General features: G+C 35.2%; 1 pseudogene across 1 annotated transcript; it reads right to left on the bottom strand.

Moving 5' to 3' along the window:
* Nucleotides 1-2,967: 2,967 nt before the first annotated feature.
* LOC149780086 (TAR DNA-binding protein 43-like) lies at nt 2,968-25,123 on the bottom strand (annotated as a pseudogene). The gene is made up of 4 exons (XR_016415003.1): nt 24,765-25,123; nt 18,407-18,573; nt 13,484-13,624; nt 2,968-9,780 (listed from the first exon to the last, which is right to left on the bottom strand). The product of XR_016415003.1 is annotated as a TAR DNA-binding protein 43-like (transcript).
* Nucleotides 25,124-26,798: the final 1,675 nt, after the last annotated feature.

Here is a 26,798-nt window from a genome sequence, read left to right as displayed (position 1 = left end):
TGATTTAAGATTATCAGGCTTGCTAAAGACCGTATCTAAATATCGCCTCCAGAACGGTAACACGCTTAGGTATCTGATGCTCCTCAATATGTGGACATCTCGTACATTACGAACTCACGCGTGATGCTTATCATATAAGCTGATATTCCATGTTATAGCAAAATATGATCAGAAATAAAGCAGCCAGAATGCTTAGCCAATTAGATGCAAGATGTCATTAATATATGCGGATCTTGGTATTGTTAAACTCATTCAAGAACTTAATATTACACCCCATATTCCACGTATGATGAAAATCGAATCAGAAATATGGCCTTCCAGAATGTTAACAAGCTCAGCCAATCAGACGAAGTATCATCTCATTATCTCGCTCATCATTATGCTTGTCTGGGATACTGATACAAGTATTTACTTTAAGTTTTATAAAGATTGGATCTGAAATATAGACTCCATTAGTGGTAAAAGACTCATTCAATTACTGATTATCAGACGCAATATCCGGGTCCGAGACTCCTTTGACCTTTTCCACCCCATTTCTAATATTTTGACATTTATAGGTCAGAGAGTATTCCCCCTATCGAAATCATAAAATTCGCCGAAACAACGCGCTAGCGACAAGTGGTAGTTACATATGAGAACAATGTTATTTGAGCTCGATCAATCGATCGAATTTACTACGAAACAGCTGCAAGTTATACAGAAATCATGGATAAACTATAGCAAACAACTTCAATAAGCCACGAAGTGTGCTATACTGTTCTAGGCACACTGTTAGTTATCTTCGATTTCAAAATCAATATGGGATACTTTAGGCACACCTAATCAAAATCAATATGTGAAACTTCAATCACATAAAAACATCTTGATTTTCGACATGCAGCTCAATGCAAGTTTCCGACTGATAAATTCAATCATGAATATATCTAGTGACGTGATAGCGGGGTGGGGGGCTCGTACACAGCCTACGCTAAATACAGTAATTGTAACAGTACTACCTCCACTGAACACTGTTTCAAACTGGGGAACATAGCAAATTACCGATATACAAAAGAGAACAGGAAAGGCAAATGCTGTACAACTGTTTAAGTTTCATTATCAGCTTGATTATTATACCTCGAATATGGTTTCAAATCATGATTTTTGTGATAGCCACTTTATAAAATGGTATAAAACTGTCGATGTGTATACTGCTTGACATAAATTCTCCATTTATGAAGTCCACTTTTATTGCCATTTATGCACTTCCCTTTTCCATTTAGGCAGTCCACATTTGCCACTTTGTTAACATGTATGCACTCCACTTTACCACTTTATTCCCACTTAGACAGTCCACTTTTGCCACGTTCATAGATTTTGACTTGAGTTTATTTTTAGGTTGGATTTTGATTTTTCACTCCACTGTGGGTGAACAATGCAAATCCAATAAAAAAAATATTATCCCAGGTCGAAATGCCTTAAGAGATATTGGGAAAGTCTAGCCACGTTATTCCCATCTAGGCAGTCCATTTGTGCCACTTTATTCTCGCTTATGCAGTCCACTTATGTCACATATTTTGATAAGAACAATACAAGTAGACATTTTTGACACGAGCGACAATACAAGTACACGTTTTTTGACAAGAACAATACAAGTACACGTTTTTGACACGAACGACAATACAATACACGTTTTTGACACAAACGACAATACAAGTACACGTGTTTGAAAAGAACAACAATACAAGTACGTTTTTGACACGAACGACAATACACGTTTTTGCTGTTATTGGTTGCTCATTCCTATCAGCGAATCCAGTTCCTTCATTGCTTTTGACTAGAGATTTTGTTTTGGTTGAGTTTTTATTTTTCACTTCACTGCGGGTGAACAATAAAAAGAAAACGTTTGAAAATCTTTTTATTTTTATTTCATTACATGTTAAGTAATGTAAATTTGTTTTCTTTAATTTGATACTTTCCAGAAATTAGTTTGACCCGACTGTTTTGTATAAAACACCTAAAAATTGAACTTTGTATCCTTATGCTGACCTAGCTCCTTACCTTGATTGAGAATCAAGTAAACAACTTTTTTATAATTCATTCTTATTGTGTGAATAATAACAGTGAAATCGAGGCTGAATGGGACTACGTGACTTTAGATGTAAATACTTCTACGCTGTTCTCGAAATTCTGGAGGGTTGACCCTCATCCAGGAATCTGTTTTGCATCTCAAGTTACTGTATAACCTTTGTCTATAGAGAAATTAGTCAGTCGGGCTTCTAAACACTGGGATGTAAGGTGTTTTTTTTTTTTTTTTTGTTGTGACCAGTCGAGTTATATTTTTAATTTTCTTCAAACTATTTGGATCCTAAAAGATTAATTTGTTGCTCTGGAAATATTTAAGTGCTCATACAGAATTCTTGGACAAAGACATTTCTTTAAATTTTATCTGAAAAATCAAACACCGGAATATTGTTTGTGAACAACAAAGAACTGTAGACATTACAGCAATATGCTGGCTATAGTATCATCGCCTTCCATTTCAGCTTTTTCGTTGGGACTCAAACTTGAATTCATTAGAACATTTCATTACTAGGACTTCTAAAATTTAATTCATGGATTATTCTTGGATTATTTCTGAATTTGATTTTTAGAACGGTAAGTACTGATTTTTTCATCATTACATTGTTTTTCCAGGACAATAAATTATTTGTTAAATTTTACAAAGTTTGTTGTTTTCACTCTTTCTTTGTTACTGTTTATTTGAGACTAAACATGTAACAAATGATTACTCTATATTAAGTCAATTTGATTAACTGCATTAGCCCCAGCAGCCTTGTTTTGGCTTTTGAGTTGAAACTGGTTTTTAAAAAGTCCATTAACAACCCAAAATTTAGTGCATTCGATCGATCAAGAGAGAAGAGGGAGGGATACGGTGAAAGTGGTAATACATTACAAAGAAAGCAACACGGACAATAAAAGAACCAAGAATAGTGTAAAATCTATCCAAGTTTATTCCTCAAAACATTCAGAGACACAAAGTGCTATCACTACATAACAACTAATGAATGGAACATTCAGTTTTTCTGTCAGTATGCAATGTATGCAATTGCAAATTCAGATTTGATGATGTAGAATGATTCTGACAATACTTTTGATTTTTAAAAAAAGACAATTTCTTTGTGATCTCTGACCTCCTTTTTGAAAACGTTTTGTCAGTCATTTACAACCAAGGTCTGATCTAATCAGTTCACAGTGACTCCTTCTAATCAAGTAACCATTTCTTTTAAGTCTGCATGACTGACAATTAACAACCCAGGTCTGACCTAATAATCAGTTCACAGTGACTTGTTCAGTCAAGTAACCATTTCTGTCAAAACAAAAACAGCAAATGACTCTTTTGAAAAAAGAGAGTACAATAATTTGACAACGTGCACATTTTCTGATGATGATCATAAATTTCTAAGCAATCCACTAAAAAACTGCAAAGGTAGGGATGCATTTACAAAATTATGTCACTTACTGTATTCAGCTGTAAATCAAGAAGGGCAAAACCTCTTACAAAAGTAAAGGGAACACAAAGATTGGTGAATGTGTGCATCTTTACTTGATGACTGAAATACACATCAAATTTTGCAGTCATCCTAAAAAAATATGCAAGGCAAACTGTAGGTCGAATAACACTAATGAGCCTGTGTCATATACTGTATTAAAACTACCCGTACAAGAAAAAGAGAGCAATAATTCCAACATTTAAAAAAAAAGACAACCCCAAATCCCTCCAAAACATCAGGAACTCAATGATATGTCGATCTGCATATCTTCTGGTCATAAAGTTTCATGGCAATCCATCAAATACTTTTGGACAAGCTGTTCTAACAAGATTGTGTCAAACAATATCACCAAACAAAATGGGCAATAACTCTAAAAATTGGAGGAAAAGGGATTGGTTGATATGTGCATATTTATGGGATGACCATAATAGTTATCTAGTTTCATTACCATACATTAAAAACTGCATCACTATTTGCACAAATGAATACTAGATGGAAGGACCGATGGATGAATGAGGATTACTATATTAAGGCAGGAGAATTTAAATTTTGGAAACATAGGTGGTTGGCATGTTATGGCACAGGAAGACAGGTAGGTTATTTAGTGCCAAGGCAATTGGAGTAAAGTGCCTTGCCCAAATGCACATCAAAGTCCCAGGCAGATTAAATGGTCAGACATGTACCAGCATCCCTTCAGTCACATGCAATGAACATCGAGCAAATACCAGTCCTACCAGAGCTCTTGTTTATCAAAACTCACCAGTAATTTAGTAATGGTTTTAATAAAAGTGAATTAAAACTACAGAAAAGTGTCATGAGAAAGTATGAAAAGTAAAACTTTCCGAGTTTGATGTCAAAATGTCATGTAGTTGATTTTGATACAAAAATCACCATGAAGACTGACATTCAACCTTCAGATATATTTCTAAACAAGATGTCCTTTTCATGTATTATATACTTGAATCTTGTAAAAAATGCATTTTAATTGCATACCAAGCCTCATTACCTGCATCAGATAAAGCTAAAAGGGTTGAAGGATATATTTCTAAATGAAAGTCTGATACTACATATGCAGTTCTATTAACTTGTACAAATGATTTCAGAAAGTTGATACTCTCCTATTTTACATTTCTCTCACATCTTTCACCATTTACCTGTTGGTTTCTTCCATATGGTTTTTCTTGTGGCTTTCCAAGGTTATGGTGAGAAGTTTATCTTCACCATTTTCAATCCTTGCCTTAAACTTCAATGGTCTCTCTTAACATCTCCAGTGTCTCTTGAATCTTGCAGACTCTTAGAAAATTTAAAACAAATCTTGTGAAACTTTTTTCAAATTATTTTTCCTCCAACTGTAATTTTCTCTTAGAAACTTTAAAAATATGACTTTATCTCACAGCTCTTTTCCAGGTGTATCCAAGATGAAAGTTAATGCTAACCTTGAACAGATCAGATTCAATTTTTTTAAACCTCACAGTTAGCCTCAATTCTCTTGATCTCACATGAAGAACCATGATCCATTAAGTCATAAAATTGCAGTTTTTTGTCTCTCTATTCTTTTTTTTATAAATAACACATTTTCATCTCTCTTTAAATATGAAACTAAATGCTCTTTCTCAGGCACTGTTACCTTTTACTAACAGTCAACTACGTATGTTTGCCACAAGTGTGAATGGTTATCATTTCTTATCCAAGTGCACATTCTTTGTCTATGACCTACCATGTAAATTTACTGTGAAATCTAACATCACACTGAAACACACAAATCTTCTCTTCATCGTTTTGATCTCTAAAGTCAATGTTATTTCATTAAAATTTACTACCTGAACTGAGCTCACTCTGGTTCTTTCTTCAAGCTATCAGCTTCCCTACTTGATGCCCTTATATCAATGCAGATTGTAAGAATAATTCTTTTATATAATTATGGAGTTTCTTTTTTCAAATCACATACTGTCCCTTTATTTTCCCACCTAGTGCATCAGTGAATCATTCTTACCACCTGGAAGACTTCAATCTCACACAATCAAATTACACTGTGAATGTTGTCATCCCAATCTTCTCTTCTCTCTTCCTTCAGCTGATTTTTATGATCCAACTCCCAGGATTTCAGCCCCACTGGCTCCTTATCCAAAACTCCAGTATTAAAATGGTTCTGTCTCTTGGTATTTCTTCTCTCTTCCCCATATCTCATCTGTCAGCAGATTTTCATTAATCACACCTCAATGATGCTCTTTCTCACATGTTTTTTAGCCCCATTTGCTCCTTATCCCAAATCTCCAGTATCAAAACAGTTCTGTCTCTTGGTATCTCTTCTCTCTTCCCCACATCTCATCTGTCAGCAGACTTCATTAATCACACCTCAACGATGCTCTTTCTCATATGTTTTTAGCCCCATTTGCTCCTTATCCCAAATCTCCAGAATCAAAACAGTTCTGTCTCTTGGTATCTCTTCTCTCTTCCCCACATCTCATCTGTCAGTAGATCTCAATATTCAGACCCTAATAATGCTCTTTCTCAAATGATTTCAGTCCCACTTACTCCTCACCTCAAATCTTGGGTATTAAAACAGATCTGTCTCTTGGTATATCTTCTCTCTTCCCCACATCTCATCTGACTGCAGATCCCATTAATCATACCTTAATTATGCTCTTTCTCATAAATGAAAATTGTGCATCAATCTAGTTTTTTTATTATAATGTTATTATCAAATCATAACCTGTCCTTCTTACATCTCTCATCTCTCTGTAGATACACCATCTGTGAGCTCTCTGGCATTCTGATGTTTACACTTTCCTACCAACTGAATATTGCACCATTTCTATGGAATATTTTTTTATCTCGTCATATCTCTCTCCAGATTTTATCATCTCGTACAAATCCTGCTCTTTCTCACAAAGGTCAGGAGGAGCTTTCTCACTAATAAAATTTATAGCATTGCATAGCAAACCAAGAATATCTCTTCATTCAATTGCTTTTCTTAGATGCCCTTATAAAAAATGTCTCTATGAAGTGAACTGAAGACAATCTGTTCTGCTAGCCTCCTTCCATTCCTTCAATCAATCTTTCTTTCATAAGTTCTCCCTCTCACAAGTGTTACCTTGATTGGTATTTAAGAAAGTTCAGTTCATCTGTTACATTCGTGAGTCTGGTATCACCTATAATGGTGTTGATGCAAGTCTGCAGCTGAAAGCAGAACTGGATTGACTGGATTACTCATTTTTCTGATGTTTGCATCAGAGGCTTAGCAGGAATTTATTTTCCTATCAATAAGCAGTCTATCTTTTAACCAACTTATGCTTTCTGCAACTTCAATGGTCCCATAGTCCTTTAGGTTCCCAAGTGAGATACTCTAATATAAAAAACTTTAATCAAAGTTGTGCATTCCTCAAGATTTGATAAGGGACTGGGGTGGGGTGGGGGTCGAGGGGACAAAACATTTCAAAAGAAGTTTGTTCTTACCTTTTTTTAACCCTTTCCGGATTTTTTAAAAAGTTACTTCCTAAAAGTGCCTGTCATTGAAATTCTAGTTTTTTCCTGCTCATATTCAATCATGATTTAGTTTAATTGTTAAATTCTAAGTTATATTCAGTTCAGCAACCATAAAGTCATATAGTGTGGGCTGTTCTTTCTGGTTTGGTCTGGTGTTTTACAGCACAGCAACAAAAACAAGTTATTAAGTGCTGAGACAATTGGAGTGAAGTGCCTTGCCGTAGGACACACCAAGGCAATTGGAGTAAAGTGCGTTGCCGTCGGACACACCAAGGCAATTGGAGTAAAGTGCCTTGCTGTAGGACACACCAAGGCAATTGGAGTAATGTGCCTTGCGGTAGGACACACCAAAGCAATTAGAGTAAAGTGCCTTGCCGTAGGACACACCAAGGCAATTGGAGTAAAGTGCCTTGCCATAGGACACACCAAAGCAATTGGAGTAAAGTGTCTTGCTGTAGGACACACCAAGATAACTGGAGTAAAGTGCCTTGCCATAGGACACACCAAGGCAATTGGAGTAAAGTGCCTTGCCGTAGGACACACCAAGGCAATTAGAATAAAGTGCCTTGCCATAGGACACACCAAGCAATTGGAGTAAAGTGCCTTGCTGTAGGACACACCAAGATGACTGGAGTAAAGTGCCTTGCCATAGGACACACCAAGGCAATTGGAGTAAAGTTCCATAGGACACACCAAGGCAATTGGAGTAAAGTGCCTTGCCATAGGACACACCAAAGCAACTGGAGTAAAGTGCCTTGCCGTAGGACACACCAAGACAATTGGAGTAAAGTGCCTTGCCGTAGGACACACCAAGGCAATTGGAGTAAAGTGCCTTGCTGTAGGACACACCAAAGCAGCTGACCCAGGCTGGTCCTATGGTTGGATTCAAACCAGCACTCTTTTGGTCCTGAGTCTGGTATGCAAATCACTAAGGGCTACTCTCACATAATAAAGAAAAACTTTCAGTAAGCAATTTGATTAGTAAAACTCCATACATATCTTTTTTATATTAATTTTTGACAATTTTAATGGACATGGTATAATAAACTATTGCTTTTTAAACCAGAATTAAACTATAGAAACTTGAAACATATGATCTGATATCATCCAAAAGCAAAACTAAATACTTGTTAAAATTGGCTAATTCTTATGAACTGTTTATAATCACTTATAAGAATAGTTCAATTACAAACAACTGAGACGCTGATCTGCTGTCACATAATTTCAAAGCCAGATAGGGGTCTATATTGTTTGTTCTACTCATTACTTGTACGAGCTACACAGACCAAGATCTGTTGGTGCATAATGCAATGGCAGATCTGGGTCAGCACAGCTGGCAGTTGGTCTCGAGTCTCGACTTGTAAGCAAGTATATATGGTAACCATGATGATCTAATTACATAGTAACTTCAGTTTTCTGACTGAAACAGAAAATTTGGAGTTATATTGGTCCTGTTCATTATTAATAACAGAGAAATCGACATCATACAGAATTTTGAAAAGTGGTGATTAAAAAACTTGTGTTAACAGACAGATCACACATAGCAACTGCTCTTCTACTCTCTGACCAGTAAAGCCAACAATGTAAGTGAAACTTTCATGTAGTTGAGAATTTCCGTTTGATCTTATTTTGAGAAACAAAGATGGTGACCATATACCATTTGAATGTACTATTTCAAAATAGCAAATTAAATGAAAAATTATATTATAATGTTACAACTCTCTGATGCCACTATAATGTTGTGTATTTGAAAAAGATCATGGTTTACAACTTAGGACAGATTGGTACACTACATAGGCAACCAGCATAGTTTAAATTTAATGATACAATTCACACAAGATAGTTTTTGTAATTCTGGTAAAATGAATACAAACTGATAGCACTGGATATATAATCAATTCCTATCCTGAGCCCCATCTACAAACTGCTTTAATTTTATGAGCAAGAAACTCTTTGGATTGTTTCTAAAGATAAAAATATTCACTGCAGATAAAGGACTTATCTATCAAACAACAGTTAAAAAAAGATTTTGTTTACTGATAAATTTTTCAAGTGTTTCTTCAAAGCAAAAATTTTCACAAGTCAAAATATATTTATATTAATTCCATGACCCTCGACCCCAAGGTCCATAACCCCCTGAATGACCTGACCAACCCCCATAACCAGAGCTGCTACTGCTAGCATGGCTGTCCCCAAAACCACTGGAGTAACCTCCCTGAGGTGCCCTTGTGTCCCTTGTCCCTCCAAAGCCAGGACCCAAATTTTCATAGCTCTCAGAGGCAGGGCTGTTATGTGCACTTGGGGTTGTCTGCCCACTAAGTACAGCTTGTGCAGCAGCAAGCATTGCTGAACTCAAAACATTCATCCCAATATTATTCAAACCTGTATCCATGCATCCAATATCATGCCCATAATTTCTGGCAGGCGCCCCCCATCCCACTGATCGGCGATCATGAGGAGGTGGTCCATATGCAGGCCCCCCTCCCCTTCTATCAGCAGCATGGGGGTCCCTTTTCTTAGGGGCTGCATTACTGATATGAACACTATGTCCCTTGATGATATGATCTTCCCCACATAGAGACTGTGCTACATAAGCATCTTGAAATGTGACAAATGCAAATGATCGGAATGGTTTGGGAATGAAGACATCCACAACCTCGCCAAATTTGCTGAAATAGTCCCTCAGATCATCAGTGGTCATATCCTCTGTACATCTGGCCACAAATATCTTCATGCTCATGGCAGCCTGCCCACCAATACCTTCCTGTATAATTTTGTATATAAAAAAAAGGAATTAGGAAATGGGGGAAAAATTATTTCCTTTAAATAGTAATTAAATTATCTTTTTTTTCCCTCCTCTTTTGGATCTACTTCAAGCAATACTATTTTCTATCTTAAATGGCTAATTTCTGCTTTAAATGTTTCTACAATTTTTCTTTTACAAGCTTAGGACCCAATACAAAGCTGATTTATAAAATTAGACAACATTATTTAACTGCCACCAATTTTGACTGGTCCACTGGAATATTTTCAGATACAGATATAACCTGGCCTAAAAAAAATCTGGACAATCACCTTAAGAAAAAAATTGCCAAAGACAAGATTTAAGAAGATTTATTATTCACTAGGAGAAAATATCTAAAGATCTAGAACTATTTTCAGGCTGTTTGTGAAAGGTATAGAAAACCTACCATGCAAATCAAGGTCAGCAACTTTATAAAATAACATGCATGAAAATAATAAAGAAAATGGATGCTTATGCCTATTTCACTCTCAACCACTTAATTTATGTAATTTATTTTAATTTCTTGTCCATAATGATCAATTGTTCTCTGAAAAATGACATGTTGCCTTTTGACTTTGATAATATACATGATTGTAGTGTTATCAAGCTACCTATGAAATTGTTTGCATTGAGGACCTACTGGCAAGAAGATTGAAAAAAAAGAGGACAAAACGGGCTTCTAATCTTAAATTTTGTATGGCTTCTTCATCTTCCGATTTTTTTTGAAACTGTCTCAAACCAAAATCAATCTACAAACTGAAATCTGAAAGGTAATTTTTCCAGTTAAAGTCTTTTCACCATTGTAAAGAAGTTTCTAGCAATCTAATGACTAAATGATTACCTGTAATGGAGGGCTATGTTAATTTACATCTGATTTTATGTAACATATGTACTTGTTTACAAGTCGTGTCCAACTCTTAACATACATCCTTGATTCCCATTGAATAATACACCACCAAATCAGGGTCTATATTGTTTGTTGTATCAAATTATGCTACAAGGCATAGACCCAGCTATGCCAGTGCATTATATGACAGCATATTTGGGTCTCAAGAGCTAGACTTGACTTATAAGTAAGTAGATACAGCACTGCAGATTGACTTCAATTCAGAGGGTATCCATGTTTATGGATTTTGTACATATGGTACTGTAGAACAAAATCACCATGAATGGCATATTATATGCCACGCCAATGCTTAATAGTCCTTAATGCTGGCACTAGTTGGATGCAATAAACTCATGATTTTCCAAAAGGTCTCAATTACCTTGATCTTTCATAAAGGTATTTGGCCTTGAACTAATGTGGAGATACCATAATTTTCTTATCAGACTAATGACTTTTTGCCCAGCATATTTTTTTATCTGACTGATGACCTTTTGCCCAGCATAATTTTCGTATCAGACTGATGACCTTTTGACCAGCATAATTTTCTTATCAGACTGTTGACCTTTTGACCAGCATAATTTTCTTATCAGACTGATGACCTTTTGACCAGCATAATTTTCTTATCAGACTGAAGACCTTTGGTCCAAGTATCATTTTCTTATCAGACTGATGACCTTTTGACCAGCATAATTTTCTTATCAGACTGAAGACCTTTGGTCCAGCATAATTTTCTTATCAGACTGAAGACCTTTGGTCCAAGTATCATTTTCTTATCAGACTGATGACCTTTTGACCAGCATAATTTTCTTATCAGACTGATGACCTTTTGACCAGCATAATTTTCTTATCAGACTGATGACCTTTTGACCAGCATAATTTTCTTATCAGACTGAAGACCTTTGGTCCAAGTATCATTTTCTTATCAGACTGAAGACCTTTTGACCAGCATAATTTTCTTATCAGACCGATGACCTTTTGACCAGCATAATTTTCTTATCAGACTGATGACCTTAGGTCCAAGTTTCATTTTCTTATCAGACTGATGACCTTTTGACCAGCATAATTTTCTTATCAGACTGAAGACCTTCAGACCAGAGAATCTACTGGTTTCTTTATTACACTAGACATCCTTAAACAGTGGTCAAGAAACTTACTCTGGAATAAACGTTATTCTGTACAAACCAATTTCTGCTAGGTCATATCAGTGCTTCCCAAAAGCAAGGGCAAAAGTAGAAAGAAAACACTTGGGTGTACTTTATTTCAATTTGTATGGGGTGGCAAATGAGAGAGAACTGAATGTGACATTATACTAAATCCTGAGAATGAAGAAGGACTACACTTGACTGACACCTATTCATTCATTAGGTCCATTCAGATTGAGATGGACTAAAATACAGCTGGAAAAGGAAAAAGAATATTTGGAATTTACAAAACAATGAATTTGGTAAGCTCATAATAAACTGGTTTTGGAGGGATGTCACATAGGCAGTATATTTTTAGAATGAGGAACCACATTACTATTCATCTGAAAATATTTTAAACTTTGCCCTTCTAAGACTGTTTTATCAATTTAAGTCCTTGACAGAAGCTAGCATTGAGAAAGAAAGGTAGTAATGCACTTATATAATGCAATCTCTTCACAATTTAGATACACAACACATGTATGCAAAGCCTGTGCAAGTGTTATAAACACGTTACAATATTTTGTTCCTAAGTTTCATCAAATCAAATAAATATAACCAACTGCAAGAAAGAAAGGATTCTTGGACAAGTAGTGTATTCATAACTGAGACATATTTTATGGAATTTATTCTTTTTTTGATACCTAATAGCAATGTATGTTTCAATGTTTTTATACTGTAAACTTTTTGTTTAAAAGCATAAATGGAAGATGTTTGCATATGGAAACAGCAAGTGTATATGCAAAATGTCCTATTATAAGCAGATTGATCCTGACCTTTGGCTCAGGCAGATTGATCCTGACCTTTGAATCAGGCAGATTGATCCTGAAATTTGACTCAAGGCAAATTGATCCTGATCTTTGACTCATGCAGACTGATCCTGACCTTTGAATCAGGCAGATTGATCCTGACCTTTGACTCAGATCAATAGGATTCTTCTTTACCCAGTGTGAAAGCCATATAAAATCCTTGGTAAATGCAGATATGGAGAGATCAAAGTACTCTGTGGAAATGAAATTAGAAACTGATAGACAGAGGGATGGACAAAATTATACCAACAACAAAGACATTTTTCTAGCCACAGTGACCTTCACTTTTGAGCTTTTGACCCCCAAACTGAAAGGACTCAAGTGCAAGCCATCGACAAAGTTTGGTAATTTGGACAACTCATATTACTGAGTTTTTATGAAAGTGGTAATAAACAGATGGATAGACAGACAACATTATCATATTATAAGCTCCACTTCATTGCGGGATTATAAAAGTTACATCATGATGTGCATTTCACATTTATACAACCTTTCCTGACACTACTACTGTTCTCAAAAACAAGTATGCCTCCATATATACTCACTTATAATACAAGCCACCTGCAAACTGCACAGAGCCAGACCTGCCCATGCATAATACAAAGGCATATATGGGTCTGTGAATTTGGTTTGAAGTAATCAGTAGAACAAACAATATAGACCCTGATCTGCTGGTACATTATGCAGCACAGAACAGGATCTTTCTTGTTTGCAGTTTGACTCCTTTTATAAGTGAGAACCAACAGCAAGTCTCACTTTTCCATTAAATTGCTGACAATAAATGAATCTCAGTAACTCTCACTTACATTGCTGTTGGTCAAATTAACATCACACCATCTGCCACCAATCATATGTCGCTGGGATAGACATCTGGATTGTGACTCGACAGTAGCAAATCGGATAAACCCAAAACCTTTGGATACTCCTGTCTTGGGATATTTTTTAACCTGGAAAAATAGACACCAAAACCCAATTTACCTATGTCCTGTACAACATGCACTGAAATGCATACAGCCTTGTCTGCTTTCACACAATATCACAACCTCCAATACAGCAACAGCTTTTATTCTCAGAAATCAAACCAGAGTCCTTAAGTGAAGAGAAGAAAAAGAATTGTCATAGTTTTTTATTTTACTATATAACACTATTATTCTAAGTATAATTTAATGTTAACAATGCTGCATTAAGGAATTTATAAGGATGAGGGAACTCCATCTCACCCTCCCCTGCTTATTTGTGACTGGAGGTGGTGGTGTCAGTGTTTCATCAAACTGAAACTAGTTTTTTCTGACTCCCCATTTAATGATTGAGGAAGGGTCTGCATTTTTTCCCCCATCTACAGCACCTGATTGTTTCCTCATAATCAAAGGATTCTGATGTGCTCCATCTACCATGTGGACGATGCCTACAGTTACACTGTCTTTTTTGCTTGGGCAATTATCTTCAGTTTCCTCAAATACATGAAATTTGCCTCCATGCCATCTCCCATATTTTTTTTCTTCAGTAGCATCCCACCCATTTATATTGAGATGGACTAAAATTTCAAGTTCAAGAGGAGCATCTCCAGATAGCATATTTGCATTTAGGTTCTCCCCATTTTAAGTACTCCACCTCCCTGCTGTCAGTACTCCACCCAAAATGTGCTCAAAGAATTCTTTTTTCAGACACTGGCTCAAGGCAAATGAATGCACAGACTAAAATTCCAATAACCCTGACTCGAATGCCATGTGCCCCAAAGTGTTGTATTTCATAATAATATTTAGACATAACACTAAAACTACAGTACTTTTAATATGAAAGGAGAACACAAAATCAAATTTAATTGACTGGTGTGATTATTCACCTATCAAAATATTTCACATAAAAGAATGTTTCCCACCAGGTCCCGATGTCAACCATCGTCCAAATGCTCAATCAATATCCTTATTCAATTAAGCAGCAGTAGTTACATGTCTTCTTTAAACAGCAGTCCTCATAGAAATTTGTGTAAGACTCAAGTCCAGGGCAAAATTACTTAAGAAAAACCAAACACTTGTCCTGATTTAAAATCCAGCTGCCCAACAAGGCTAGTCTGGTTTGGTTTAATACCAATTTTGGAGTAGGAACAACCTGAGAAAATCCTGGGAAGGACAACATACACACAGGAAGCTAGTGGCAAGCTTTCTCACATACCTATGTTGGCCGAGCAGACTTGAATTCATGTGGACAAAGGTTAGATGTAATCTGTAACAGCAAGTACCACAGACCACTTGACCCCACTGAACCCGCCAGTCATAATTTTTACCATTATTCTGATATATCACCCCTCCATAAAATTAAATGGCCGATCTGCTAAATTTGTGACACTGATCATGCGACTGAATCCTTAGTCACATTCTGTTGAAGAGGGTTCACAACTAATGGTATTTCCAACAATTTCACAATTTCTGCATGATCACTTCATAAATTCTGACTTGTGGCCTATATCTCTGCTCTTGTCCTCTCCAGCTATATGCCTTCAAGTTGATGAAAAGTGTGTATAACAATGTGACCTGAAGAGATGAGCATTTGGGCTCCTTGGAGTAATTTTGTTTCTAAAAAGTTGCAATGTTTCTCAAAGTTGGTAACATAAACATAGTCAGAGAGGCATTGTTTTTATCTTATATCAATCAGTAACAACACCCCATAAAGAAAAGGACTGATGCTCTACTTGACAAAGAATTTCCAGGAATCAAAAATAAGAACATTTCTTCCTTTCAGCTTCTCAATGTTGATACCATCTGTGATATTCTTCATCAATAAAAAGATTTTCAAATTAGCTGCTGTGGTGGATATTTTTGATGTCAGGTTGGCACTGTTTTCATGAAGGCACAAGCAGACATCATCAGAAGCCTTTTGGTGAAAATCCCTTGTCAATATGACTATCCATTCAGAAGGAGTAGTGACAGCAAGATTTTTTCAAGTCAGTCATTGCTAATGTACAATTGGCAACATTTTCATTTAGGATTAAACAGGTATCTTCAGAAGTCTACCATTTGGGAGGAATAAGATATAACAATATTTTCAAGATGGTGACCATATCAAGGCTCAATTTGCATTATTTTCATTCAGGACCAATTGACCATAACAAGAACTCTTCTGAGAGTTAAGAAAAGTAACAATAACAAGATTTTCAAGATGGCCACCAAGGTTGCCATCTTGAACATAAGATTAGCATCATTTTAATTTTGATCATCAAGACATTATAAGAAATCTTCTTGCAAAACTCAATGTTGATAAATCTTTCCATTTAGTAGGAGAAACAAAAACAGGATTTCAAGTTGGCTGCCAAGGTAGCCATATTGGATATCAGATGCACACCATTTCTGACCAACAAGAAGTCTTATAATGCAAGTGCAATGTCCATGTCTACATTAGTAAAACAGCAACAAGATTTTATATATGGCCGTTGTAGGGTCATATGGGAGGTCAGATTAGAAACATTTTCATTGGGGACCAACATTACATGAAAATAAGTGTTTCAATGAAAATACAATGCTGATAGGATCATTCATTTGGGAGTAGTATTAACAACAAGATTCTGAAGATGGCTACTGTGCTGGCTATTTTGTACATTTCAGTGGAACCTACCACATACGACACAGACTCTCTTAACACTAAGACACCAGAGCAATCAAGCATGAATGTATACCAAACAATCTGATTTACTTTCAGAGTTTGGAAAGCTGCATCTCCATTGGCTAATTCAAAGGTCACCAGAATACAACCCTTAAGCAGTAGTCGTCGGATCTTTACATAGGTCAGCAGAGATCTGATTTTAAGCAGACTGATCAATTTTTGGGTCAATCAATATATATATATATATATATATATATATATATATATATAAACACAGTTAAACCTCTGTCCTAATGGTCACATTGATGCAGCGGTCACCTGCTCACTACATCCTTTTTAAACACACCCCTACAAATTTCATTGATAAATGTCCTGTATGTAATGGTCACCTGCCTTCTCTGATCAGCGGCCAGGTGTTTCCTAACCAAATGCATTGTTCTCCCTGCCTTACGCAGTCATTAGCGCACACTGTACAAATGTAAACTAAATTTTTGCCTCATAAGGAAGGCATTGTTTAGATAAAGGAATGTCATGTCATGTGAATTAATGTGCAAGCATTTCTTATCTTGCTCGTACTCACAATTCCAGTCACATTAACAGTGAAATTCAAATGTGTCAATATGTCTAATTTGAAAGCGTGGCAGTGTTTGCCTTCTGGGTCAAGGGTCAAAGCAATTAGTTTCCTGGATGGTGGGAAAAGAGTTGCATTATCACAACAGAAATGGAGGGCACCTTCTGTGCCAGTGTGATGACAGTCATAGTTAGATATCTTCATCTATTTACTGTGAATTAAATCTAGCTCTGAAGAAGAAAAAATTGTCCTTCTGAAGAGATACAAGTCATATCACTTTTCACTTTGGTCAGGGATCATTCAATGATCAAAACATGTCTGCAAAGAAAGGTAAATGTTTCGTTGTAGGGTCAAAACTAACATCCACATATGGCCTCCTTTGATTTTCTGATTATCACAAATTTCTCTCATAAGCCAACTGTCTTTTGATCTTGCAAGCTGAGCAGCTCCATATATTGCTTTTAGAAATGAACAAACTAACTAACCAGTAGATTGATATATAATTTAAAGTCTGTTATGTTATAATTTATAGGATGAATTAAGTGTGTGTGTGTGTGTGATATATAATTTAAAGTCAGTTATGTTATAATTTATAGGATGGATTGAGTGTGTGTGTGTTTGATTTGGATTTTTAATGTAGCTTTAACAATTTTTCAGTCATATCGCTACGATGTCTGCTGTGTGGCAGTCTATAGTGATGCCTAGCAATGGGGCATCATGTCACAGACATGTTGCATGATGTCACACCTAGTCACATTATCCTGACACCAGACCGACCAGTCCTAACACTAACCTCTTAATGCTGAGCGCCAAGCGAACAGCTGTTAGTACCATCTTTGTAAGTCTTTGGTATGACTCAGCTGGGGATCGAACCCACGAACTCCTGCATTTGAGGTGGACAATCTAACCACTAGGCCACCGGAGCAGTTGTAGGATGGACTGAAGTGAACCAGACACAGTAATATTGTGTGGAACATAAATTTGAGAAAGAACATTTACCTGCAAATATGATTTTATAGTATAGAACAAATATTAAATAATCTTGATAATGCAATATTAGTGATGATGATAATAACGATATTTGATGCATATTATTTGTCCTAAATCCAATTTTAAAAAGTGAACCCGTGTACAACAGTCACTTGGGTGCAATGGCCAGTTTTTCCTTTTCCCATTAGTGCATTTTTGTATGTGTGTGTGTGTGTATATATATAAGGAAACAGTGTTGCATCTAGGCTGTACAGTTGAAAGGAAAGAAGTCGAGCAAGGGGAATAAAATTACGTTTTTTTGTGTTTGTATACAGTAGAACCTGTCTTGAAAGTCCACCTCTTGTGCAAAAAATTATGGTCTCTAAGACAGGTGGTCTCTCATAACAGGTCACAATGCTAATTAATCAATAAATTTGTGCATTGAGAATATGGTCTCTCAAGACAGGTGGTATATATATATATATATATATATATATATATATATATATATATATATATCTGTGTGTGTATGGGGGGATGGGTAAACTCCAACAGGACTCCTCCAATGATATGAAATAACATTTTTTCATACCTGCACAAGAACAAGTTCACCAAACTGTGAAAAATATTTTCTCATGTCTTCTTCTGTACTACTGTAGGGCAAGCCCAGCACAATGAGGTCACTGGTCAGTTCATCATTCTTGCGCTTCATCTTGGGAGCAGGGTTGTCAACTGCATCATCTCCTTTTCTCTTGGTATCTAGTGTGTTTAAAACAGAGGTAAATAAAGTACAAATTATTGTCTAACCACTTGTGAAACTATACTGCCAATACCACTATTTTTTGTTTTAGAACTGCAGCTTTTGATACTGCCCATAGTATTAAAAATGTCAGGCTTGGTCGCAAATATATAGAGACAAACATGATACCTAAGCACTTGAGAGGTAGCACTGTCTACACTAATGGCATACACTGTCTACGCTACTGGCATACACAACCAACATAGATCATGAAGACTGAGTATGAAAAACCTGCAATAGTTGCAGATGCTGAGTTCTTGAAAAGACACCTGGTCCTATGGATAACGTTTCATGCTGTAATGATCATACTGTAACTTTCGAAAGATAATAGAATCTCTCTGGGGCTGACCTGTGAGAAGTTAATATTACATCCTAGAGGAGTCATGCTCTCTTCACTGCCTCTTAAAACACTATCCATAAGCTCCATCCTCTGAGGTGAAACTGGATGAAAGAATGACTCCAACATGAACCCTAAATTAAATCTTCAATTAAACATTTACACAAGATAACCAATAAACAGACCCGGAGATCATTAAATGCATGGTTCCCATGCTTTTTTTAATGCTTTTCTAATGATAAATTTCCAGGTCATTTCCAGGATAAAATTAATTTTTTCAAGGTTCACATATGATCATTACAGAATGGAATGAAAGAACATTATAGCTTATAGAACATGTATTATGTTTTTTTTAAATCAAAAGATGTTTCTATTTCATGACTTTCCCAAAACATCTGGATATTTGCACTAAAAACCACAAAATGTGTCACAATGTGTCCGACTACTGTATATTCATTTACATTAACATGTAATGTCATTTCAGTTCACAGAATAAAAATGTGAACTTTACTGTGCTGAACTGCATCAAGCTGGTATGAGGAAACAATAGCATAATAAACATAAACTGGTTGTTTCTCCTTTCAAACCTTTAATTCTTAAAAAATCAGAATACTCATATTTGTAAATTAAGACAGCATTCTATGTGCAGGTTATACAAAGTAAACATTTCCTATTACAGTATTAGAAAAGCAATAAATGACAAGTATTAGAATCTTATCTTGATGAGAAAAAAGTTTAAAACCTGAATTAATCTGTGCCAATAAAACCCAAAACAAGATTTATCAAATAACCTAAACTCATTAAGATGATTTGGTTCAAAATTTGTCGTTTAAAAAGACCAAATTAAAAAAGGGTTGATTTAAAAAGGCATAATTACAAAAAGGTTGATTTAAAAAACCTTCAAATTATACAGGTACAACTTTATAAACAATGACTGAATTTTCTGTAAAATCAACAAGTTTGCTTGCAATACTGTAAAGCAGTCCCCACACTGATATTCACTGGGGTTCATATTATTTTGTAATATATAATACAAGGGATGACAATTTCACATTTCTTTTGCGACATATTCAAGGTCTGAAAAAAGTGCTTTAACCTACAGGTCACAGTGTAATAGTTAAGCACCAAAATTCTTAAACATTCAACATTTTAGACAGAAATAAAAAATGTGACTTATAAGAAATTATAGTCCATTTTCTGATTTGGATTTCCTCCAAATATTCCCACCCATTCTTCATATTTGGACATTTTGTATTGGGGTGTGGGGTCTGAACCCATTGCCTATAAAAAAATTGGAATTTGCAGACACCACTGAGCAGTAGTGGCATATGGTACCCAGCATGCCTAGCAAACTTAAACGATGTTACAACTAGTCATACCTGCATGAAATCAATAGGAAATTTATTTATTTTCTCAGATTTTGCAAGTACATGTACATATTATAATTGTTATGTCTTTAATCTACTGTCAGACAAGACAAAACTATAGCATTGATTAAACTGGACCTGGCCTGGTACTTGCCATTTGCATTGCTGGTCACATGAGTAGAAATCTCTTGACTTATGACTTCAGAGGTCCAGTACTCATGTAATATCAATAAAAAAAACTCCTTTCTAATGTTGTACAAAAGTTTAAAAATATTAACAAGTCAAACACCTTTTCACCTTCACTAACCAAGGTTCTGATATGATAACCCTATCTACACCTTGGCAGATTGAACTGATATATTGGTGCTTTATATATAGTAACATCTATTGGATTTCATGAGATGCCTCCCTTAGTATGTAATGTCAACTAACCAATAGCATAGGCTGAAAAGTGTGGAGGTAATTAACCTAAAAAGAATACCTTGTAAGTTTAACATCGAAAGTATGACTATGTAATAGAGGGAAACCATTACATGTCTATTTGAGTGAAATGTATTTGTGCAAACAAGGACCAGCAGCAAAAAATTGCAAATTTATCAGTCCATTGAAGTTGTGTGTTCCCCTTATCTCAATCATGTAGGAACTGTGTTCAAATTGGAACAATTTAATTTTGACTGGATGTGGTGGCCTGATGACACACAGCCATGTTACCGGCATAGGGGCAGCCGCTTAGACTATCTGGTAAGCAGCTACCCTATGACAGTACCTTGGCTAGCAAAGATGCATAACTTTTGTAAAAAACCTAAACGTTCATATAATTCTCAACAAATTTATTCCGAGGACAACAACCAGAAACCCTTTGCAGCAACCTGGATAGAACCAGAGTGGTCAAGCAGAAAGCACGTTAACATGGTAGTCACATGATACAACAAAACCATCATTGACACAAGCTCAATTTCATGAATCTTATACAGGTAGTTTTTTCTTGGAATAAATATATAAAGAATTTTGTTTTCTTTCTTTTTCTTAATTACAAACAGTAAGCAACTTTCATTTAATAGCTTTTTCATTTTTTCTGCAACAGTTGCAATAGGTTATTAATTAATATCATATAACTACTGAACCTAACATGTCAGGAACATGCAGGTTGCGAGATTTGTGTAATCATGTGACTAGCAATACAGATGGTGAGTACCAGGTCTAACTGAGTTAAAGTTGTAGCTGATCAAAGACAAAACGACTGTAATACTTTCTGAGAAAATAAATAATTTTCCTGTTGATTCCATGAAAGTACGACTCAATGTAAAAGCATTAAAATTTGCTAGACCATCCAGTAAGTGGATACCCAATGCCAGTACCATGTTGGCTTATTGTGATACATGACTGATTTTCATACCTTCCAAGAAAGAAATGATACCAATTTTGAGCAGTCTGAACTAACCAGTCTACTAAACGAATCTAATCTACTGAGTGTTTGGACTGACTAAACAAATATGTGTATGTGAAGCACCCAAATGATCCATACCGCAACCTCCAAATATTCTGGTCAGACTTCAATCAATTTAACTCACAATCAGCTAGTTAAGTATAATTTATATTTATTTTGCATTGATGGTTGGGTTGATTTCTTCATTATATACTATGAATCACTGTATTTTGGACTTGACCTTGTCCAAAATTAACTTCATTTTCTAAACGAATCATTCATTTTAGTATTGTAAACATGTTTATCTCAATCAGAGTCCAGAACTTTGGAAATTTCCCATGAAATGCTGGGTCAACCTGTTGTTTACTACATTTTATATTATAATTTTAAAAACAGACCTTTTAATTATAACCAAGATTTTATCTTCTAAACATCTGGAACCTTCTAGAATGAAATTTTCCATTAGCTAATACTTGTTTTGTTTTAGAAAATGTTAATTGTGATCTCAAGTCAAGTAGAGGACTATATAATCTTAATTTTCAAAAAATTATTCATTCAGGCTGGAGGATCTGAGCAGAATTAATTGTATTATTGTTGTGTCCAGTATTTCTTTCGGGTTATAATTTATTTATTCAAATTACTGAATTCAAGCTATTTTTCTTTGGAAATACAAAGTGCTCAGAATTAACATTCTTGGAAACAGATTTGGACTCGTAGTAAAATTAAAACAAGGATATGCTCTTGGATTGTATTATTGTGATCCAACAAATGAGTGTGTGTGTGTGTGTGATTTGGATTTTTTAATGTAGCTTTAACAATTTTTCAGTCATATTGCTATGATGTCTGCAGTGTGGCAGTTTATAGGGATGTCTAGCACCAGGGCATCATGCCGCAGACATGTTGCATGATGTCCCACCTAGTCACATTATCCTGACACCAGGCTGACCAGTCCTAACACTAACCTCTTAATGTTGAACGCTAAGCCAGGCAGCTGTTAGTACCATTTTTGTAAGTCTTTAGTATGACACTGCCTATAGCCAAAGAAACAACGCGATAATAATTGGAGCTGGTTACCTTGAAAACTTGGTGACAAATGTGAAAGAACTGTCAAAGTGGCACTATTTTATACTGACTGGCAAAAGTTGCTGGCATCAAATTTTAATAAAGTACATTTTTTAAAAAAATTTTTTATAAGTGACTCAGGCTTCTTAATGCCATCTTCGCTAGCCAAGGTCTTGATAACCCTATCTATACCTTGGTGTATCAAACAAGCATCCAAACAAAATTAAGTTGTTCAACCTTGAACACTGTTCCTATGTGACTGAGTCAAGAGGAGCATACAACTTAAATGGACTGATAAATAAATGATTTTCCACTGTTGGTCTGTGTTTGCACAAATACCTTTGACTCAAATACACCTGTAATGGATTCAATCTGGTACACAGCCATACTTTTGATGTTAAACTTACAAAGTATCCTTTTTAAGTCCATTGCCTCCACCATTTTCAGCTGATGTACCATGCACAAAGCTATTAGTTAGTTGGCATAACATACAAAGGGAGGCAACACATGAAATCCAAGAGATGTTGCTAGGAAAGCACCAATATAGCTGTTTGATCCACAAAGGTGTAGATAGGGTTATCGAAACCCTGACTAGCGAAAATGACTTAATATCTGTTGCAGTCAGTGGATCATATTGGTAGATGATGAATAAGGCATTATTCAAACATGATTTCAGCTAACTACAAGCTGTCAGTCAGTTTGAGAATCAATTAAATGTAATTTGTAGGAAATAAGGAATGACCGTGGGTTATACTCTATAACTGAAGAGGTCAGCAAAAAGATTTGCATGTGCTGCTAATTTATGTTTATTGCAAACTGTGAGTGTGAGACTCACTTGGGACTACTTAGTGTTTTATTGATCATTTACTTAGATAACACGTTTTTATGGTCTGAACTTAACAGTTGACACAGGATGCTGCTAAAAGGATGCCAGTCCGAGTCGTCAACTATAATGGGCTGGAGTTGCTTATTACAATGAAAAATGTTAAATTTACTTTATAAAATGGGTCTGTATCAAGCACAAAGAATATGGTTTAATCTAGCTCTGAAAAACAAACATTTTTAATATCCAGCTGCATCTGAGGCAGCTATCAGATTACTTGTTACCCTTATTTCTACTGCAGACTGTGAGAGATGGTTCAGTCAACAGAATCTTATCAAAACAAACTTAAGTAATTCTTTGGGTGTCTCTACTTTGAAAAATTGAATGAGAATTTCTATTGATGGGCCCAATGTTGAGAATTTTGATTTCAGGAAAGCATTTAAGACATGGTTTGGGAAAAAAAAACTATTTTGTATCATCAGTTATAAAGAAACATTCTCATTCATTCTTGCTTTTCATATGCTACACATTAACTTCACGTGTATATAATGTTATTAATATATTTATTCTAGTGCTTTGAAATGTAATCAAAGCATTTAAAATTGCTTTATTGACAGATTAAAAATAGGGCCAATATAATATTATGCATATATTTAAGTCCCTGCATAACGTCATAAAATTGCTTCTATGGCTGAAAAGTGGCAAATTTCATGGCACAAAGAAAAATATTGCCAATGGAGGCCCTGGATTTAATTTGTGTGACTGAAGCTTTGACAAAACTTCAGTCGTATCTCTACGATGTCTGCAGTGTGACCATTTATAGCGATGTCTAGCACTGGGGCATCATGCTTTGATTACAAATGTCATCACAGTAAGACTTCTGGCAAGTTGGATTTTTATTTTTGTACTTGGTATTTGTGGTCCAGACTTGAAATACCATATTTCATATATATATAAAGAAACATTAACAAGACCCATTCACCAGTACCGAATTTGCATCAGGCCTCATCACATTAGCGATATTTATGTCGACACAACATAAACAAACGTCTTACACTGTATGACTATAATGTGGTCAGCTTATTACGATTCTGTGTATTTGGTAAAGACAATTAAATTCAAGACATATACAGCACCCTTTGGAAAAACAGCTAAATATGTGATTGGGCCCCACTGTCCGTCTTCTGGAGGGTATAATTTTCCATCGGCGCAGAGTCGCACGCCGCGCAAGCCTCCACCTGAACTGCGATATTTGAGACCAGAAGCCCCTGGAAATTGGGCCGAAAGAGAAGTTATCGATAGTGTTCGTCTTCTTCACATGGAATTTCAATCGACTCTTCATTCTCGTCGTCGGTAACGCTGACAAACTGGGGCATTATCAATATATATATCTAGAGAGCTACAAAACGAATAGAATAAATGTTAAACAGAAGTCTTCCAGTTAATTGGTTTTTAAAACAATTGTTTTAAAGAGTATGTTGAGTACGGTCTTGACAAGAACCGGAAGGGGTCCTACTAAATACTCCTAAGCCTGACAAAGTCAAACAAAGCCCGACAAAGCCGGAGAAAAAAGCCAAACAAAGTCACACAAAGCCCACAAAGCCATGCAAAGTCAAATAAAAACGTGTATTTATATTTTGAATTATATCGATGAATAAATTAATCAAGCAGAAAGACTTGTTTTCAACATAGTTATGCAGAATTAAATGACCGAAAATTGGGCGACATAATACAAATTCGAACTCGAAGAATGACTAATTAATAACAAAGTCTGACAAAATCATTGGTAAACTGTTTATTACTTTACAAATTGTTCATTTAACTTATTATCGAAAGAAAATGCAATTTTTCCAATATATCCTAATCACACACAAAGCCAGACAAAGTCATACAAAGCGTAACAAATCCTCACAAAGCCTGACAGTCATACAAGTCATATTAGACAAGTGTATTTATATTGTAAATTATATTGACGAATAAATTAATCAAACTGAAGGATTAGTTTTTAAACACAGTTATGCCAAATTAAATAACCAATAAAATTTGGCGGCAAAGTTCTAATTCGACTAATAAGAAAATCGTATGTAAAATGTTTATAATTTAATTAATTGTTCATTTGAATGATTATCGATGAAAAATGCAATATTTCAATATGTCCTAATAATACAACGTCTACACAAAGCTCGACAAAGATACACAAAGCCTCAGAAAACCTGACAGAGTCGTGCGAAGTCATATTAGGAAAATGTATATTGTACATTATATTGACGAATAAATTAACCAGCAGGAGGACTAGTTTTCAACATAATTATAATTAATGATAAAGTACTGATAAAGTCTGGAAAAAAGACATATTTGAAATGTTTGTTATTTTATAAACTGTTCATTTAACTGATTATCAAAATATAGGTTGACAAACTCAACAAACCTTTCAGTGTTTCATAAGAAAGCCATACAAAGCCTGACAAAGTCATACAAAGTGATAATACAACTGTATACTATTGGTGTATGGTGTTTTTGCCACATAAATTTCAAAATAAAACTGTTGGTTTTACTACGCACACTATAATGAATGACTGGTAATTGGGAGACTAATTCCAAATTTACTACATCTCCAAAAAGGCATACATCTCTGTATATGATAAACTATCGACATAAATGGTTATTTTTTACACAGGCACACAATGTCATAAAATGGCGTGATACAAATGTGTTAATTGAGTTAAAGGTAGCACGGTCCTACTCACCTACTTGTGATTGTAACAGGCGTTGATACGTGTTAATGGAATACAGTAGCGCTTCATTACCATATGCCGTAATTTTTATAGCAACAGTAAATAATTTCCAGTATTGTAAGTTTAAAAACGTTTTTATCCTTGTACTGAGATAAAAAGATAATTAAAAAATAATGATCATAGACAAAGCAAAATATTTTCTAATCATGTTATATTTATTTATATAAATTTTGTATCAACACTATATATTTTCGAATAGTGTATGCAATAACCATGTATTTGCCCGTCGTGATCCTGTCCTTTTTTTTCTCGCAGCACTTAACATAATTAAATATTATTATAAATTGACACGAGGATGGTAAACTGTCAAACATAAGGAGAAAGAGTAGAATTAATAAATAAGAAAATTTGGGAAGATATTTGAATAAACTTATT

The sequence above is a fragment of the Sinohyriopsis cumingii genome, chromosome 16 (genome assembly GCF_028554795.1).
Source record: "Sinohyriopsis cumingii isolate HCF-2022 chromosome 16, ASM2855479v2, whole genome shotgun sequence".
NCBI lineage: Eukaryota > Metazoa > Mollusca > Bivalvia > Unionida > Unionidae > Sinohyriopsis > Sinohyriopsis cumingii.
The sequence above is the reverse complement of the archived record's forward strand: the minus strand, read 5'-3'. Positions and strand labels throughout refer to the sequence as shown.